The sequence below is a fragment of the Macaca nemestrina genome, chromosome 12 (genome assembly GCF_043159975.1).
Source record: "Macaca nemestrina isolate mMacNem1 chromosome 12, mMacNem.hap1, whole genome shotgun sequence".
Lineage (NCBI taxonomy): Eukaryota > Metazoa > Chordata > Mammalia > Primates > Cercopithecidae > Macaca > Macaca nemestrina.
Genome location: NC_092136.1, coordinates 102240255 through 102253384, shown reverse-complemented (window position 1 = coordinate 102253384; position 13130 = coordinate 102240255). Strand labels below are relative to the sequence as shown.

The window sequence follows — 13130 nt, the reverse complement described above, 5'->3', positions numbered from 1 at the left end:
CATCTGACCATTTTAACTTTTGGGGTAAATGGAAATTAAGTGACTTACTATATATATATATTTTTTTTTTGGCAGAGTCTTACTCTGTCGCCAGACTGGAGTGCAGTGGCATGATGTCGCTCACTGCAACCTCTGCCTCCTGGGTTCGAGCAATTCTTCTGCCTCAGCCTTGCATGTAGCTGGGATTACAGTTGTCCGCCACCATGCCCAGCTATGTTTTGTATTTTTAGTAGAGACAGGGTTTCGCCATGTTGGCCAGGCTGGTCTTGAACTCCTGACCTCAGGTGATCCACCTGCCTTGGCCTCCCAAAGTGCTGGGATTACAGGTGTGAGCCACCGTGCCCGGCCACTATTCGTGTAGATAGGAATGAATTTAATTCCCTCCTCCTCTGTGAGAGCTATCTTTTTGAAAAAAAAAGTAGTTTATTGTCTTTACTGGTTATAAAATTAACACATACACAATCATAAGATTAGAAAATATGGACAATTAGGATAATGAATATGATAGCTAATAGTTTTTTAGTATGCATGATGTGTTCAGCACTCTTTTGAATGCTTTACATATATAAATGTGTTGAATTCCTCATGTTACCCATGAGGTAGGAAATATTATTGCCACCATTTTGCTGATGATGAAACTGAGAGGTGTGGAAGGGCTAAGTTTTTTTCTCAAGGTTACACAACCAGATAATAAGGATCACAAATAATCACATTATCTAGAGACAATCATCATTTCAGTGACTATCTGCCATGCTTTTCTGTATCATATCTTTATTTAAATGAGACATTAAATGACAATTTTGTAACCTGCATTTTTTTTTAGTCTGTCTTATTTATTTGTTACTCAAAAAATCTTATTTTTGACTAGATTCAGACTTGGAAGTAGAAGCTCGCAGAGAGGACAGTCTGCGTCTCTTGTCAATCTGTTCTTGGTGCTTCTCTTTAGCTTCCTTCATTCTCTTGGCCAAAAGTTTAGCATATTCGGTAGCCACTTCCTTATTTTTCTTAATTCTCTGTTTCTTCAGAGCAATACGCCACCGTTTGTGCTGCAGTACACGTGGAGTAAGTAACAAGATACTGAATCTTGGGTGATTTGGTCCTAGGTTTCTTACCTTCTTTGTTTAACAGCTTTCTTACAACACACTGGTGGATATCATCATATTTAGAGAGACTGAAAAGTTTGCAGATTCAGCTAGCTCTTTTGGACCCGAGGCGACAAGGCACCATAGTATCAGTCAGTCCAGGAATATCCTTCTCTCCTTTTTTTTACAATAACCAAGTAGAGAATGCTGAGATTGGAATCCACAATGCAACCACAAGCAGATTTTCACTTTCTTTTTCCAGTTCTCCTTGGTCTGTAACAGGAATGCCTTTTATTCAGTAGCAGGTGGACATGGCCATTGGTCAAGACAGCCTGATTCATAGGGAAACCTTGTTTGTTGTTCCCACCGCTGATTCAGACCACATAACCCTTCCAGTCTTTACCCAGAGCATCAGCAGCAACTTCTGTGGCCACACGCTTCTCATAAAAAGTATGAAGTTTGTGTCCATTGTCCACTTCAATGAGTTTCTGGCAGCCAGTGGCTGGGAAGGAGATGTTCAGCTTCATCTTGAAGCAGCTGATCGCTTTCAGGGCACCATGAAAAAGAGCTGTAGCCTGCATTTTTAACTTAATAATATTACATCAGCTGGACATGGTAGCACATGCCTATAGTCTCAGCTACTCAGGAGACTGAGGCGGGAGGATTGCTTGAGCCTAGGAGTTTGAGACCAGACTGGGCAATATAGTGAGACCCTGTCACTTAACAATTTTTGTAATTATCAGGGCATAGTGGAGGATGCCTGTAGTCCCAGCTACTCGGGAGGCTGAGGTGGGGGGATTGCTTGAGCCCAGTAGTTAAAGGTTGTAGTGAGCTGTGATCACACCACTGTGCTCCAGCCTGGGCAACAGAGCAATATCGCATCTCTATTTAAAATAATAACAACAATAATATTGCATGGATAGCTTTCCATGGCAATAAACACAATCTTCACCATCATTTTTATGGCCACAGTGTTCCACTATATGAAGTTATGTAATATAGCCATGATATAGTACTTTAAACAATGTTGAGATGAACATCTTATCCATTCATTTTTTGTTCACCTGTCTGATATTTTATCTTGGTACAAATTTCGAGAAGCATTGTCACTAAATCCAAGAGAACACCTCAGTTTATTTTATATACTTGAGTCTAGAGATAATTGTATTTTTTATGCATTATTTTCATCACTTTTCTAGATTGAATATTAACAATAAAATGGGTAATTAGGTGCCTTCCCATTAGAGAGGAAACAGATTGTTGTATGTTATTTTTTCACATCAAACTACTATCAGTAAATTTGGCAAAAATAAACAGATGAATATATTTCCCCATGAGCTCACTGGGCTTCTTCTCATAGTCTGTCACACTGAAAACATTTAATGGTGTTGTTAGCACCTTCTACTGGTAAGAAAGCAAAATCTGACAGTGATGGCTCAGGTTTGTATGGATTGTTTTAAAGTAAAAAATCCAAACAGGAACAAAAAACCAAACACCACATGTTCTCACTCATAAGCGGGAGCTGAAAAATGAGAACACATGGACAACAGGGAGGGGAACGTCATACACGGGGGCCTGTCGGGGGGTGGGGGACGAGGGGAGGGAGAGCATTAGGATAAATACTTAATGCATGTGGGATTTAAAACCTAGATGATCGGTGCAGCAAACCACCATGGCACATGTATACCTATGTAACAAACCTGCACATTCTGCACGTGTATCCCAGAACTTGAAGTAAAATTTTAAAAAATAAAATTAAAAGAAGAATGCAAAAAATAAAAATAAAAAAACATAATCTATAGCTTTATGGTATTTTTACTTTTTACTTTTCTTTCATTTTGTTAATATGACTGCAAAGACTAGGAAAGTCCAAAAAATAAATCAGATATTTTGATGTTAATATGAGCATAATTTCATCTTAAGTATGAAACCATGTATTGTAGTTCAGCTCTAAAGGTCAAGATATTTCAGGGAATGTTAGGTGTTTTTTTTAAAAAAGGTCAACTTTTCCCACCGTCTCAGACTTGTAAACACCTACTTAAACTGTAATTGTCTTTGTGGTTAATTACTTTTTTTTTTTTTTTTTTGGAGACGGAGTTTCACTCTGTCACCCAGACTGAAGTGCAGTGGCCCGATCTCGGCTCACTGCAACATCCACCTCCTAGCAACCTCCGCCTCCCGGTTTCAAGCAATTCTGCCTCAGCCTCCCAAGTAGCTGGGATTACAGGTGCCCATCCTGCCCGGCTAATGTTTGTGGTTTTAGTAGATATGGGGTTTCAGCATGTTGGCCACTGGTCTCAAACTCCTGAACTTAGATGATCCACCCACCTTGGCCTCCCAAAGTGCTGGGATTACAGGTGTGAGACACTGTGTCCTCCCAAAGTGCTGGGATTACAGGCGTGAGCCACCGCACCTGGCCTGTGGTCAATTACTTTCTATTTAACCTCCAGCTCAGCATAATACCAGTGACTCATATTTACCTAGAAATGCTAACAGGATACATAGTATTGTGCTAAATCACATTCATCTGGCAACAAGAATAGATGTGACATTGTACATTTAGTAACAAAAGAAAGAAAATGTGGCCCTATTCAGACGAGAAAGTACTGAGGAAGAATTATCCTCCTGTTTTTTCCAGTTGCATTCCCTGCACTGAACGGTACAGCGGATCTCTGTCCTCATCTTATGGTGAGAAAATTTAAAACGCCACTATGAAGATCATCTATTTGACATGATTCAGAACTGTGAACATCATTAATTTGGCTCTTCCCTTATATGACAAGTCTTCCTAAGTTTTTCTTAGTTTCTTAGGACATTAAGAATGTCCTAAGAGTGTTTCATAGTTCTGAGACTTACACCTAAGACTATAATAGGGTTATGACCAAGAGGGGATTTGAGTATAAGATCAGTTGTAACTCCTAGCTGTGTCCTTCTGTTTCCAGAATATTCCTCCCCACCAGAAGCTCAGGTAGCCTGAGCTTCTGTTGGCACCACAGAAGCTGCTGTTGGCACCACACCTTCTGTAAAAATAACAAGGTGGCATGCTGAGGAGGCAGTGAGATACCACAGGACACATGAGAAATTCATCCAAGTTGGGCTCAAAATAAGCCCTTCCTGGCCGGGCACGGTGGCTCACACCTGTAATCCCAGCACTTTGGGAGGACATAGTGTCTCACACCTGTAATCCCAGCACTTTGGAAGGCCGAGGCGGGGTGGATCACCTGAGGTCAGGAGTTTAAGACCAGCCTGGCCAACATGACAAAACCCCATCTCTACCAAAAAATACAAAAATTAGCCAGGTGTGGTGGGTGCCTGTAATCCCAGCCACTCATGAGGCTGAAGCAGGAGAATCGCTTGAACCCGGGAGACGGAGGTTACAGTGAGCTGAGATCATGCCACTGCGCTCCAGCCTGGGTGACAGAGTGAGACTCCATCTCAAAAAAAAATAAAATTTAAATTTAAATTTAAATTAAAAAAAAAAAAAAAGCCCTTCCTAGCAGAGAAGATGGTAGCAGCATTTACTGGAGAAAATTGGACAATCTACTCCTTCCTTTCTGAAAGCAGCTTTTTAGAGGGTGGACAGTTGTTGCTGCACAGAGGTTGCTCATCCTTATTACTGCTGCTGTGTACCTTTCTCTGTGTTCTGGAACTCTTCACTCAACAGTCTTTACCAGAGGCCCTATTCTTGGGGCTGGGGATGCCATGAACAAGACAGGCAAAGTCCTGCCCTCGGTAAGCAGACATTGTAGCTGGGGAGACAGTGCACAAGTGAATAGTGGATATGATCCAAAAGAAAAGACAGTGGGATAGGAAGGAGACAGCAGTGATGATTCTAGAGAGATGCTCAGGAAAGCCCTTCTGGGGAGATTTCATATTTGAGCTGAGATCTGAAATAAGTGAGCCATGTGGGAAGGTCTAGGGGCAGAGAGAACAGCAAGTGTGGAGCCCTGAAGGGGACTGAGCCTAGTGCTTGTGAGGGACAAGAGGACTGCCAGGGTAGCCAGGGGGAGTACAGGAGGTGGGTGGGCAGGCGAGCAAGAAAGGCCATCGAAATAATAGGGTGTTCTCCACAGCAAAGCAAATGTTATAAGACAGTCTCTGGAAAAAATGCTGATGGTCAAAAATTTGGACAATCGGTAATAAAATTAATGACAAATGCCACACTGTAACTGAACTGCAATGAAATTTACCTCTAAATGCATCTGGGATTTAGCTTCCCCAAACCAAGGCATATTCTGGAAAATGTTATTAATTCACTCAAGTATGTTTTCAGCACATAGAATATGCTTAGCACCTACTAGTGGATGAAGATACAGTGTGGAGTTCGTAGCATAGCAAGAAAGAAGCACAACAAAGTTCAAATAAATCTGGATTTGTGGATCATGGTGAGTGTCATGGAGAAAGACATCAGGGGGATGGGAGCGAAGAGAACAGAAGACGTTGGGAGGAACGTGCCTTGAACAGGTTGCCAGCCTCCTGTCTGGGGAAGTTGCATCTGAGCTAAGACCTGAGTGAGCATGAGAGGACCGGTGGGAAGACAAGCTTCTAGAGAGTGGGAACATGTGTTGAGGCCTGCGCTGAGCAAGCGTGGCTGGCGAGGAGTGGATGAGGAGAGAGAAGCCGTAGGAGAGGAGGGAGCCAGGTTTCTCAGCCTCAGCACTGCTGATATTTTGGGCTTGACAATTCTTTGTTGAGGGCTGTCCTGTGCGTTGTAGGATGTTAAGCAGCATCCCTGGTCTGTACCGCTAGATGCCAGTAACACTTTCCTCTGCTCCACCCCAAGCTGAAACTACTAAAAAAAAGGCCCCAAACATTGCCAAATGTCCCCTGGGGGGCAAGAGAAGCACTGGGCTAGAGGCTCAGGCAAGGCCAGGTCAAGCGGAGCTTTGAAGGCCATGATAAGGCATTTTATTCAGAGTCCGATAGTGTTATAGAGGAATGTTATGCTCCCCAAAATTCATCTGTTGAAGGCCTAACCACCACTGTGATGGTATTAGGAGGTGGGCCTTTGGGACGTGATTAGGTCTTGAGGGTAGAGCCTTCATGAATGGGAATTAGTGGCCTTAAAGGAAAACACAGGAGAGAGTTTGCTTCCTGTCTTCCTGCTTTCTGCCATGTGAGGATACAGTCAGATAGACATCTGTAAACCAGGAAGCTGGCCCTCACCAAGTTCCAGACCTGCCAGCGCCTCCATCTTGGACTTCCCAACCTGCAAAGCTGTGAGAAACAGGTGTTTGTTGTTTAAGCCACCAAGTCTATGACAATTTGTTAGAGCAGCCTGACGTGACTAAGACAAATGGAAAGTCATGGAAAATTCCAAGTAAGCGAAATACGTGATCCCGAATACACCATAGGTAATTGAACCATGTATTATTATCTTTGAAAGTTCTCTTTCAAGAGTATTGAACCATCGTAGTCACTACTATTTTGACTAGAACCTGCCAGTTCCAGTTTACCCTCAGCTTGTATCTGCCTGCATCCAAATCTTGCGTTAGGTTCTCTCCCTGGAGTAACTTCTGCTGGTTCAGACACGACCACCACCACTGACGCTGTTTTAAGCAGGCAACTGGGGAAGAGTATGGACTGAAACACACTTTGCCTATCTGAAACACGGGGATCTTATCCATCTCAAAGAGCTGTTGCAAGCATAAATGAAAAAAGTGCCTGGCACAGCCTCTGGACATACTGACACTCTATAAGTCTTAGAAGGAAGTAGAACAAAATACTGTGGCAGACACAGAGGTGTGCCCCTCAGATCTCCTTTCAAGAAAAAATTTTGCTGCTCAACTGCCAAGAATGCAGTGAGCTGACAGCCTCCGCTGTTACTACCTCCAGAATCTGCCACTTTTTAGCTAAGGTCATGTTCTTCCTGGAGGGGCACCAGGGCCTGGATATTTCTGCAAAGTGCAGGACTCCTCTAACAGGCAATATTGCTCCAGAGCTCTCTGTTGGGGGGGTGGAGACTCAGATCTGTAACGTTGTCTGAGCTTTTCCACCCAATACCGCTTCTCCAGTCTCTTTCATTTTTCATAGGCATTACTTCCCACTAAGCCTCTTGCACTAACTCTGTCTCAGATCTGCTTCCCAGAGGACCCAGCTGATGCATCTCTCTATTTACTTTGCCCCCTGCCTACAACTTTCTTCTTTTTCTGTGCTTCCAGATTGCAGAGTTTTCAGGAAACTCTTACAAGCTTCCTCCTCTGCGTTTCCACAAAATTTTGTTTATACCTTTATTATAGAGGAGGAAAAGGGAACAGTACTTATTGAACACCTGTTGTAGGCCAAGAGCTGTACTGAGGAAATTTTATGTTTGTGTATCCACATTCACTCCGAGTTTTCATACTAGCCTGGTAGGTAGAGCTTAGCATTCTTATATTGTAGATAAAAACTCAGAGTTGCAGTGGTCAGTATTCCAGAATAATATTTCATTTCAGTCTGATAAAGGACCCTGCTATTTATTTTCATTATACTACTAAGCATTTAATGTACTTGATTGTACTTTATCTGATTGCATGTCTACTTTGGGGGAGTGGAAATGCTTTATTTGTTTTTATAAACAATGACAGAACCCGGTTCTATGTTAATATACATGTAGTAAATGCTTACTGAATGAGTGAATGAATTATGGCTAGATTGGACTTGGACTTACTCTTGTTCTATGTGAAAAGGTGCATTTTGAATAATTGCCAAAATGCATGATAATGAGACTACCACAGGCCTGGATATAGCAGAGCTGCCCAGTTGCTGTTAAATGCTGGGATTAGATAAAATGAAAACCACTGGATTCTATGGAGGCACTAATGGGATTTGCAGCTAGGATGTTTCAGATTTTAAAAACCTGTCGCTTATGATGAGGAAAACAAGGCCAGGTCGGCTGGGCCTGAGGCCAAACGGAGAAGGAGGTCAGGTTTAAGGATGAAAATGGCAGACCTAGTTGATTTGCAGAAAGCAAGGGATCCTTACAGCTTCTCGGGGAGAGAAACGTAAATGTTAGATGTAAGTCTAGGGAAGGACCTTCTGAGTCTGCTGCAACAGATGGAGGTCGGGGGAGGTTGCAGGGTGGGGCCATGGTAACTGCAGGAGCTGGATCATGGTGGGCACAGGATGCAGGTGTTAAGTCTGCTGCAGGAAATTCTTGTTTTTTGGTTTTTGTTTTTTTCTGAATGAACAAATAGCTCAGCATATTATTGTTATTTTTGGCTCCTAAGTTTGAGACATCTGAAAAATCAATTGCTGACGCTACACTCCCACTGCAGTGCTTCACGGCTTGCCCCCCATTTTGTTGACCTGAAAATTTAGAGAGTTGCAATAGAATAGATAATATCTGAGATTATTTCCAAGGAGCAAATGTCATGATTCTCAGCCCCCTAGAGGGCTGGCAGGAAATGAAGGAACAGCCATAACGGGGCAGGATCAGGGGAGTTCAGACATACATGACTGACTTGATCCAGACGAATAGCCACCACCTTCCCCCAGACTTGTGAAAATTTGCAACACAGATCCAGATAAACAGTGCCATCTAGTGGCAACTCTCTTGAACTCATCCATCCATTTATCCACCAGCCATCCATTTAATATTTGTAACATGTCTACTATGTGCCCGCTACTATTTAACAGTAACAAGAAAGATTCTGAAGGCTCCTCCCTAGTGAAACATTCTAACCAGGGACAGACAAGTCCCAAGTCCCATAGTGGTAGTGTAGACCTCATTAATTGACAGTTGAGATGTTTCCAACTTGGAGGCCAAAATTAAATATAATACACTAAGTTACTTGTTCCTTTTTTTAAGTGAAAATTATCTTGTAATGTAGAGAAGATGAATCCAGGAGTTCCAAAATTAGCCTGGGCAACATAGTGAGACTCCATTTCAAAGAAAGAGAAAAAAAGTAAACAGGAGGTTTTTAAACTCTTATTATCATAGCCTGACTTCATTTTTGATGTTTGCTGACAGTTTTCAAGCCCCCCGCCCCCCAACTTCCTTGTCCTTTCCCCACCTCTGGGTGAGGTGGTAAGAAATCCTGAGTGCTTCCTCCTTTGGCACTGAAAGTGAGTTAAAATCATGCAAGCCTTGGCCAAGTAAGAACCCTACCCTCTAATCACAGTAAAAGCACAGTCAGTCTCCTTTCCCTGCTCTCTCAAGCCACGCTTGGACCTGCTTAGGAGCCACTCTGTTCTCCCCAGAAAGCCTCCATCCATCATGTGATTAATAAAATTAATAACCCTTTTTTCTTTTTTTTGAGACAGAGTCTCACTCTGTCGCCCAGGCTGGAGTGCAATGGCGCGATCTTGGCTCACTGCAACTTCTGCCTCCTGGGTTCAAGCAATTGTCCTGCCTCAGCCTCCCAAGTAGCTGGGATTACAGGTGCACACCACCATCTCAGCTGATTTTTTATATTTTTAGTAGAGATGGGGTTTCACTATGTTGGCCAGGCTAGTCTCCAACTCCTGACCTCAGGTGATCCACCGGTCTTGGCCTCCCAAAGTGCTGGGATTACAGGCGTGAGCCATCATGCCCAGCCCATAATTCCTATTCTTATATATGATAATGGAGGTAGTCCTGTCTGTTCGTATGTCATTTCCAAGTTCTTTGTCTCACCCATCATAAGGGCCATGGCCAAAACTCCTATAACAAAAGACAGATTAGTAAGAGAAAAGCATAACAAATATATTTAATCAAAGAATTTTGTGATGACACAGGAGCCTTCAGAAATGAAGACCCAAAGACCCAGAAAAAAATGTTCTATTTTTATTCTTAGGTTTGATAAAGAATGGACAGCCATGTAGAAATGTGATTGGACGAAAGTCAGAGACTAGGGAGGGAAACCCAGCAAGGCCTGTCCGTTCAGATTCTTCTTGGCCTCTCTGTGTAGCATTCTTTCCTCCCTGGCATGAGGCAGGACCCCTCCGGAATGAAGGTCTTCCAGGGAGAAAGGAGAGAGTAACCTTTCTAGATGTTACGGCTCGCTTTGCAGGCAGAGGGATTCTAATTTGTATGACCCAAAGTGGGGAAGAGGAATTGTGGTTTCTATGACTCACTTCAGGGAAGAAAGGTGGATGGGAAACAGGCAGGTGGGAGAAGGTCAGAGAAAGACTTTGCTTCTTTGTTTTGGGGGTTTTTTGTTTGTTTTTGAGACAGGGTCTTGCTCTGTCTGCCAGGCTGGAGCTTAGTGGTGTGATGTGGGCTTACTGCAGCCTAAATCTCCCAAACTCAAGTGATCCTTGTGTCTCAGCCTCCCAAGTAGCTGGGACTACAGGTAGGTGCCACCCCATTCAGCTATTTTTAAAATTTTTTGGAGAAATGTGGTCTCTCTATGTTGCTCAGTCTGGTCTTGAACTCCTAGGCTCAAGCGATCCTTCTGCCTCGGCCTCCCAAAGTGCTGGGATTACAGGCGTGAGCCACTGCCTGAGACTTTGCTTCTTAAACTGCCTCTGAGGCTTTCTAATCTCCTTTAGTTCAAAGTACTCAGAATACAAAAATTAGCCGGGCGTGGTGGTGGGCACCTGTAACGCCAGCTACTCGGGAGGCCAAGGCAGGAGAATCACTTGAACCTGGGAGGTGGAGGTTGCAGTGAGCCGAGATCACACCACTGCACTTCAGCCTGGGCGACAGAGTGAGACTCCATCTCAAAAAAACAAACAAGCAAAAAAAAAAAAAAAATCAAAGTACTCAGCAGGCCAAAGTGCCATATTTGGGGTATTGTTTCCTGAGCCCCAAGAGATGCATTCTCAAGAACACTAGAAGGTGAAAGAGAACTCTCATTCCTCATCTCTCCCCATGCCAGAATTTTCTCAGATCATCTTCCCCTCACTCCACTCTCCAAGATACCAGAACAAAATAGGTTGCCAAAATACAAAATGTCTTTAATTCTATTTTACTAAAAATACAACCAACAAATATCATATTAAACAATTTGAATAAGTCAAAATGCAGTGACAAATATTTTAAATACATATGTTCAGAAAAAAATACCTTGTGTGGCTTTTTCTTCTTTAATTTACTTTTCTCTATTTCCACATAGAGAAAGTGTCAACCCATCCCCTTGGAATAGATTTTTTACTATAAAAACTGGCCATCTTAGCTTCCATTCTGTTTTGTTTTTCTTATAGTCTGGGCCCTAGGTTTTTCAAGCCGAATAATAGTAAAGGAAAATGCAGAACTGAATAGAAATCCTAACAGCAGTGCCAGCTTCATTGGCATCTTTCTGGCTATTTAGCTCCATATTCCTGGAGTTCAGAACAACCAAAGTTTTGCTATTTAAAAGTCCATTGACCCTCTTAGGAAGATTTGGTCCCATTGGCACTTTTCTTTGAGACAGAGTCTGGCTCTGTCACCCAGGCTGGAGTAGTGATACAATCTCAGCTCACTGCAACCTCTACCTCCTGGGTTTAAATGATTCTCCTGCCTCAGCCTCCTGAGTAGCTGGGATTATAGGCCTGCACCACCATGCCTGGCTAATTTTTGTATTTTTAGTAGAGATGGGATTTCACCATGTTGGCCAGGCTGGTCTGGAACTCCTGACCTCAAATGATCCGCCTGCCTCGGCCCTGGGATTACAGGAGTGAGCCACCATATCCAGTCCCTTACTGGCACATTTTAATGTGCTAATGTTTATCCATAAAATGAAAGCTTGCTTTAAAATCAGGTTTGTGCCATTAGTCAACGATTTCAAGATCAAAATTTAAATAGCTTATTTAAATAGAAAACATATGAAAGTAGATATATCTGTTTACTATTCTTTGCATGTTGGGTTTACTATCCTGTAACTTTGGTGTTTTACTAATTAAGGCTCTCTGAGTTGCAAAAAATGACCTGTGCCAGCTTCAGCAAACCCCAAAGCACAAATTAATCAGAATGCTGTAGGTTTCCCTTGGAGTAAGCAGGAAGCAGAAACAGGAGGCTGCATCAAATAGCCTCAGGCCCTGTAACCCCCTATTTACATCTGTAGTTCAAAATTCCAGGCTCTTTTAAAAAAATGATCTGATAGGCCAGGATCAGGATTCATCCATAGACCAATCACCCATAGCCTCCGGGCAGTCTGCTAGGAATGTCCCAGCTGTTGGCAGTTCCTGGAAAGGGAGGAATGATTCTGAGCAGGGTGTGCAACCCAAGATGCACCTGCCGCGTGCACTTCGACTCATTTTCATGACGTTCCTCCTCACGGTACAGATGAATGATGTCGCTCAAGTCCAACACCTACTTTTCTGCAAATGTAATCCTCAGGCTTAACTCAGTTAATGGAACTAAATGCCTATAATATGTGCAAGAAGGTACATATAAACAAATATAAAAAGGCAGAAAAAGGTATCCCCATTTCATGCTATAACCTCCAAAGAGTTTTGTGGTTTACATGTAGTTTCATACTGACTTCTCAGTAAAAAAAAAAAAAAGATCTATTTTCCTGACATGAGAGACTATGCCAGCACTTTATACCCAGAATCTTTGATTATCATAATAACTCTGTGTAGTACACTGAATAGTCTCCCAGAAAAAGTCACATCTACTTGGAATCGCAGGATATGACTGTGTTTGGAAATAGGGTTATTGCAGATGCGATTAAAGTAAGAATGGAGAGATCATACTGGAGGGGGGTGGGCCTCAACTCCAAGGAAATCGTCACTGTAAGAGACAGAAGAACACACACAGACACAGAGAAGATGAGGCAGATTGGAACGAAGGGCCTACAAGCTAAGGAAGGCCAAGGACTGCCAGAAACCGCTACAGACCCAGAGAGGCCTGGAGTGATTTCTGTCTCAGAGCCTCTGGCAAGGAAGCAATGATGCTGATTCCTTGATTTTGGATTTCTGGCCTCCTGAACTGTGAGAGAATGCATTTCTATTATTTTAAACTACCCAATTTGTAATAATTTGCTATGGCAGCCCTGGAAATCCAATACAATCCACAAGGTAGATATCCTTAAGTAATTTGCCCAAGTTAGGCAGCTACTATGTCAGTGACTACTAGTCATCTACCTATTACCACCCTTTCCTTTTTTCTTACCAACAGAGAAAAGTTTTATTTGGGTTGGCAATATGCCCACCCTAATTACT

General features: G+C 42.7%; 1 pseudogene; it reads right to left on the bottom strand.

Annotated features, from left to right (window-relative positions):
- Positions 1 to 854: 854 nt before the first annotated feature.
- LOC105493758 (small ribosomal subunit protein eS6-like) lies at positions 855 to 1744 on the bottom strand (annotated as a pseudogene).
- Between the last annotated feature and the right edge of the window lie 11386 nt (positions 1745 to 13130).